Source organism: Lactuca virosa, chromosome 6 (genome assembly GCF_052849685.1).
Source record: "Lactuca virosa cultivar CGN04683 chromosome 6, Lactuca_virosa_CGN04683_v6, whole genome shotgun sequence".
NCBI classification, from domain to species: domain Eukaryota; kingdom Viridiplantae; phylum Streptophyta; class Magnoliopsida; order Asterales; family Asteraceae; genus Lactuca; species Lactuca virosa.
In genome coordinates this window covers 238521303-238528279 of record NC_136431.1, presented here as the reverse complement: position 1 = coordinate 238528279, position 6977 = coordinate 238521303, and positions in this window count along the sequence as shown.

The following is a 6977-nucleotide window of genomic DNA, read 5'->3' as shown; positions in this document are numbered from 1 at the left end:
ATTAATAATAAGTTTACTCTTGATTAGTTCTTGAAACTTTTCAAGATCTTTAAGACTCCCACTGACCTCTTGACATATAGGATTCACTTTGTCAAGGAACATTACTTGACAAACAAATATTCAAGAGTTAGTGCGGATTCTTATCAAGACAAACTGTCACACCCCAAAACCAAGAACGGCGGAAACGTTCTGGGGTGGAGGACGTCATGAACAATATCACAACAATGCATAATAGTAAAGACAAGCAACAACATCCATTGCATTAATATAATAATTGCAATACAAGCATGTTCTGTATAGTTTGTAAGACACCAAAAGTATAATCGAAATAAAAGATGGTTCTTTTGTGTGCTCCATCTTCTCAAAAGCTTCATCTGTACCTGTCTACTGATGACCTGAGAATACAAGTTATTTTGAAAGAGTTTATCAGCATAAAGCTGGTGAGTTCATAAGTATTTAGTGTCATTCCTTGTATAAAAATGTTTGCAACAAAGTAGTGTAGTAATTGATTTCAAATGTTTTGTAAATAGTATACTCCCTGGAAAGCCCTATGTTTTCCAGTAAAAAGGTAGTCTTCTACCAAGACCCAATTGTTCGTATAAATGTTCTTGTGTAAATATAATGTTTTTCCCCAGTGAAACTATCTGTATGAAAATATAGTTTTAGACTTCACTCTTGTAAGGTGATTACAAAATAAGCGTAATAGGGGAAATTAATATTTTTCCTCAGCAGTGACACTACTGGTCATAAAGTAATAAAATACGGACTCCAGGTAGTACTAGATGTACAACACACCTCGGGGACTCTAAAGTAATGAAACTGTAGACCCCAGGTGGTATTAAATGAATAATACGCCTCGAAAAGTCTATTTTTGCCTTAAATTATTATTTAGTTAATTTAAGGTTTGCATGTGAACTTGTATGTAACCATGTTGATCGACGGCTGAATAACGGATAACCCTCCAGGTCATAAATAGTGAGGTAGCATTCTATCATACCTTGGCCTTTCGGCTGGGACTGTAGCTAGCAGTCAGGATGTAGGAGTGTTTGTCCCGTATAGATCTATACACACAACGCCCGCTCTCCCTCCAGGAGACTCTGGTTACAAGGTGATACCACGATAAAGTGTCGTATCGAGAGGTACTATGTCACATTCTGTTATAGTATTCAATGTTTGTATAGTGTATAGTATATTCTCTTGTATAGTGTATAGTATGTTCTCTTATACAGTGTATAGCATGTATTGATACTCCATGTAGTACTTATGTAGTGACTCATAATGTACTGACTCTTGTATGGGTCGTTGTAATAGTAGTAGTGAGTAATAATCCCTTAACTATACCTATTATTGTTAATTAGTAAGGTTGTTTGGATGCCTTTGTTACACAAAGGTACTGATCTGAAGTGAAAGCTTTTATATTCAACACACACACACACACACACACACACACATATATATATATATATATATATATATATATATATATATATATATATATATATATATATATATATATATATATATATATATATATATATATGTATATATGATATATAACTAAGAATTTAACGACATTCGGACAAATAACAAGGTACCCTAAGTCCACAACCAAACAAGGAACAGGAAATAAGGTGAGCTATCATTCCTAAGTCCTTCAAGTCTTACTTATATAAATATATGGGTGTAGATATGAGTTTGAAAATAATGAAAGTTTAAAAGAGTTTAAAAGCAGTTTTAACATTTAAAGAGTTAAATAAAAGGTTTGTAATACTTGAAAATCCATAAGTTTGATAGCAATTTGAAAGCAGTAGTAAATCTTTCTGTTTGTTCGAGTTATTAATCACATGTGATTAAAGCAATAACTAGAAATGTTCAACTTTTATCCCCCCTATAAAAGCATTTAAAATCATTTAAAAGGTTAATTAAGGGGGTATGAACTCACCTGCAGTGAGTAACTCGAATGAAAGGTCAATATAGGATCGCCGGGTGTCAATTGAAGTCTTGAGCACAAACGAATCCTATTTTCGTGTAATAGCACATATATGAATACACTTAGGCTATATAACCAATAATAGACACTTGGACACGCCTTAGGGACATGAAATTACCTAGAATAAAGTGTTACTAACACCCCTTGAAGTCCCTAAATGAGTGTAGGGCCTTAGATTTGAGTGTAAGGCCACCAAACTCAACCTTTGTGAGTGTGCGGCCAGGTGTGCGGCCAGAGTGTGCGGCAAGACCTATATGAGGCCAGAGTGTGCGGCCAGACCTGTGTGCGGTCGTACACTACCACCTAAAAGTGCCCAAATTGATTTTCCAAGGCTTGGGGATGATACTAAGAAGGTGTTTTTGTCGTTGCTATGCTTAAAGGAGTGTTTAAGTCCATTTTAGGACCCAAAGATGTGTGTGCGGTCACACATGATGTGTGTGCGGCCTTACACACATGAAGATCATCTTAACACGATGTTTTCATGGATCAAACTCGAGGAAAAGGCCTTCTAAGGTGTTGTAGAAATGATCTAAGGATGTTTACTTACTTGTATTGCCGATTGGAGAAGAAAATTTGAAGAACTCTAGTGAGAAAATGTTCCAGCTTTGAAGGAGTGGGAAAAGGGTGTAAGGTTGACTTAGGGGCCTTTATATAGGCTGGAGTGTGAGGCTAGAAGGGTGTGCGGTCGGCTATGTGCGGCTGGCTGGCCGCACACTCGGGTGTGCGGCCGCACACACCTTTTTTGGTGTGTTTGGCCCGATTTTGTGATGCTACACACATTCTAACCCTTCCTAAGACTCATATCTTGATTATACTAAGCCTAATGCACTTATATACACCCAAAACTTCATTACAAAATAGCAAAAACGAGGCTAACTTCGATAAGAATGAAGAATGTATAAGTTAGAAATTTCGGGTTGTCACATCATCCCCCTGTTAGAGGGAATTTCGTCCCGAAATTAGAGTTCAAGCAGCTAAGTCATTACAAGTAACTAAGTAAAAAGATGAGGGTATTTAAGTTTCATTTGATCCTCGCGCTCCCAAGTGAATTCAGGTCCTCGCTTGGCGCTCCAGCGAACCATCACGATTGGGATGCGGCTTTGTTTCGTTCGTTTGACCTCTCGGTCCATGATCTCTACAGGTTCTTCCACGAAGTTGAGGCTCTCGTTGATCTCGATCTCGTCGAGTGGGATTACAAGAGTCTCGTCGAATAGGCACTTTTTCAAGTTCGAGACGTAGAAGGTAGGATGTACGTTACTAAGCTCGTGGGGTAGATTGAGTTTGTAAGCTATGGGGCCGATTCTAGCGAGAATCTCAAAAGGCCCTATGTACCTTGGATTTAGCTTTCCACGCTTTCCGAAGCGTATCATGCCCTTCCAGGGTGAGACTTTCAAAAGGACTCAGTCTCCCACCTGGAACTCCAAAGGTTTCCTTCGTTTGTCTGCGTAGCTTTTCTGTCGGTCTCTAGAGGCTTTCAATCGTCCACGAATCTAAACGATCTTCTATGTCATTTCCAGAATGATCTCCGGACCCGTGAGAGTGCTGTCAAGAAGTCGTCCTTTAGCTAACTGAGTGTCACCCACTTCAGCCCAACACAGAGGGGATCTGCACTTCCGGCCATAGAGGGCTTCAAATGGAGCAGCCTTGATGCTCGTGTGATAACTGTTGTTGTAAGAGAATTCGACGAGGGGTAAGTGGGTATGCCACGCCTTCCCAAAGTCGATCACACAGACTCGCAGCATATCTTCCAAGGTTTGGATAGTTCTCTCACTTTGTCCGTCGGTTTGTGGATGGTAGGCTGTACTCATGTCCAGCCTCGTTCCTAGGGAGCTTTGTAGTGACTGCCAGAACCTCGAAGTGAATCTACTATCTCTATCGGAGATAATGGATATAGGAACACCATGCAGTCGTACGATCTCCCTAATGTAGGTTCTAGTGAACTTCTCTATCTTGTCTGTTTCCTTGATAGGCAGGAAGTGTGCGGACTTGGTCAATCTGTCGACGATGACCCATATGGTATCAAGTCCACCCGTTGTCTTGGGTAGCTTGGTTATGAAGTCTATAGTGATCTGCTCCCACTTCCACTCAGGTATCTCCGGTTGCTGAAGTAGACCGGGTGGTTTTTGGTGTTTGACCTTGACCTTGGCGCAAGTAAGGCATTTACTTACGAAGGTAGCGATCTCCGCTTTCATGTTAGGCCACCAGTATGACTTTTTAAGATCTAGATACATCTTATCTGATCCTGGGTGGACGGAATATCGAGTGTTGTGAGCTTCCTTCATGACCAAGTCTCTGAAGCCACCGTGTCGCGGTGTCCAGATCCGGTCCGTGAGGTATAAGGCTCCGTCACCCTTGACTTCCAAGTTCTTATCTATTCCGCGCAGGGATTCTTCTGCCACATTTTCAGGTTTCAAGGCTTCGAGCTGAGCCTCCTTAATTTGTGCGGATAGATGCGAATGGATAGTCATTGTTAATGACTTGACTCTTCGACTAGAATATTCTTTCCGACTTAGGGCGTCTGCTACTACGTTGGCTTTACCCGGATGAGAACGAATTTCGCATTCGTAGTCATTGAGTAGCTCTACCCACCGTCGTTGTCTCATATTGAGCTCCTTCTGGTTGAATATGTGTTGTAGGCTTTTGTGGTCTGTGAAGAGAGTGCTCTTTGTACCGTACAGGTAGTGTCTCCAGATTTTCAGAGCAAACACAACTGCTCCTAATTCGAGATCGTGTGTGGTGTAGTTGACCTCGTGTGTCTGCAGCTGTCTTGAGGCGTAGGCGATGACCTTACATCGTTGCATCAGAACACATCCAAGCCCCTAGTTGGATGCATCGTAGTATACCACGAAATCCTCTATCCCTTCGGGGAGGGACAGTATCGGTGCGGTGCACAAGGCTCGTTTTAGAGTTTGGAACGCCTTCTCTTGCTTCTCTTCCCAGTCAAAGGCCACGCCTTTCTGGGTCAATGTCGTAAGGGGTTTCGCGATTCGAGAGAAGTTTTGAATGAACCTGCGGTAGTAGCCAGTGAGGCCTAGAAATTGACGGATTTTTGTAGGCGTCCTTGGTGTTGACCAGTTCTTAATAGCCTTAATTTTTGGATGGGTCCACGTGGATTCCTTCTTCGCTAACCATGTGTCCTAAGAATTCGACTCTTCGGATCCAAAATTCGCATTTAGAGAACTTTGCATAAAGTTTCTCTGCTCATAACGTTTCCAGGACTTGTCGTAGATGATCGCTATGCTCCTCCTTACTTCGAGAGTAGATAAGTATATCATCAATGAAGACGATGACGAACTGATCCAAGTAAGGACGACAGACTCTATTCATCAAGTCCATGAATACTACGGGCGCATTGGTCAATCCGAATGGCATCACTATGAACTCGTAGTGTCCGTAACGAGTTCAGAAGGCTGTCTTCGGGACATCCTCCTCCAGCACTCGTAACTGGTGATACCCGGACCTCAGATCAATCTTGGAAAAGTAGCTCGCCCCATGCAGTTGGTCAAATAAATCGTCTATGCGAGGAAGAGGGTAACAATTCTTGACTGTATGCTTGTTGAGTTCCCTGTAATCACTGCACATACGGAACGATCCGTCTTTCTTCTTCACGAACAAGACTGGTGCTCCCTAGGGTGAGAAGCTTGGTCTTATGAAGTCCTTCCTGAACAGTTCGTTAAGTTGACCGGACAGTTCTTGCATCTCAGCAGGTGCTAGACGATAGGGCAATTTGGCTACGGGGGTCGCTCCTGGAATTAGGTCGATTCAGAACTCGACTTGACGTCGCGGGGGTAATCCTGGGAGTTCTTCCGGAAGGACGTCGGGGAAGTCGCGTACTACAGGGAGGTCTTTTAGGTCTTTTGTTTTCTGGCTCGTATCGACGACGTGCGCCAGGAATGTACGATATTCCTTACTCAAGTACTTTTGGGCTTGAATACTTGAGATGATATGAAGGCTCGCACTAGGTTTGTCTCCGTAGATCAACAAGGTTTCGTTATTCGGTAGATTCAGGCGGACTGCTTTTTCGAAGCATAGAATGTCGGTACGATAAAGACTCAGCCAGTCCATGCTTATAATGACGTCGAAACTCTGGATAGCTACTGGTATGAGGTCAATTGGGAACGAATGATTATCTAGCGTGAGGGAACAACCTAAGTAAATCTCATGAGAACTCTCTGTCTTGCCGTTAGCCATTTCTACGACGAAGGTTTCTTTTAGTGTTTGCGGTGATTGTTTAAGTAGGTGTTTAAATTTTTGGTTTACGAAGCTCCTTTCTACCCCACTATTAAATAGGATACAAGCATAAGAGTTATTGAGAAATAATGTACCCATGACTACCGTGGGGTCTGCCACGGCCTCATTGTGGCCAATAGCAAGTCGTCTCCCCGCTCCTCCCGCGTTCCCACCTTTCGGACAGTTTCTTTTGAAATGTCCTGTCTCGCCGCACCCGTAGCAGGCCTGGCTTACTCCTGCACTAGGGACTTGGGTGATAGGTTTGGGAGGTGTTCCGAAAAACCGGGCGGTATGGCCATTCCGGTCGCAATTGGTGCAGTGCATTTTCCGGCAGGGGCCGTTGTGATTGAAATTACACTTGGTGCACTTAGGTAGGCTCCTCGCATATGTTTTGGCTGGTACAGGGGTAACAGGAGTAGTGGCAGCATGGACAGCCACCGTTTGTTGTTTCTTGGAAGGGTGTTGATTTGATTTGCCCTTCTTTCGGTCCCAATGCCTCTTCTTGTTGTCAGCCGCGTTGGTTGGTGTTGGGGTAGTGGTTGTAGTTGTTGATGGAGTAGAAGGAACCTCGTGATCGATGAGCCTTTGGGCCAATTCCTTGGCACTATCAAAGGTCGCAGGGTTTGAAGCTAGCACATTCCCACGATACGGGGGCACCAAACCCCAGATGTATCTCTCGATCTTTTTGTTCTCGGTGGGGACCATGTTAGGACATAGAGCCACCAGGTCGCAGAACCTGGCTGTATAAGCCACTATG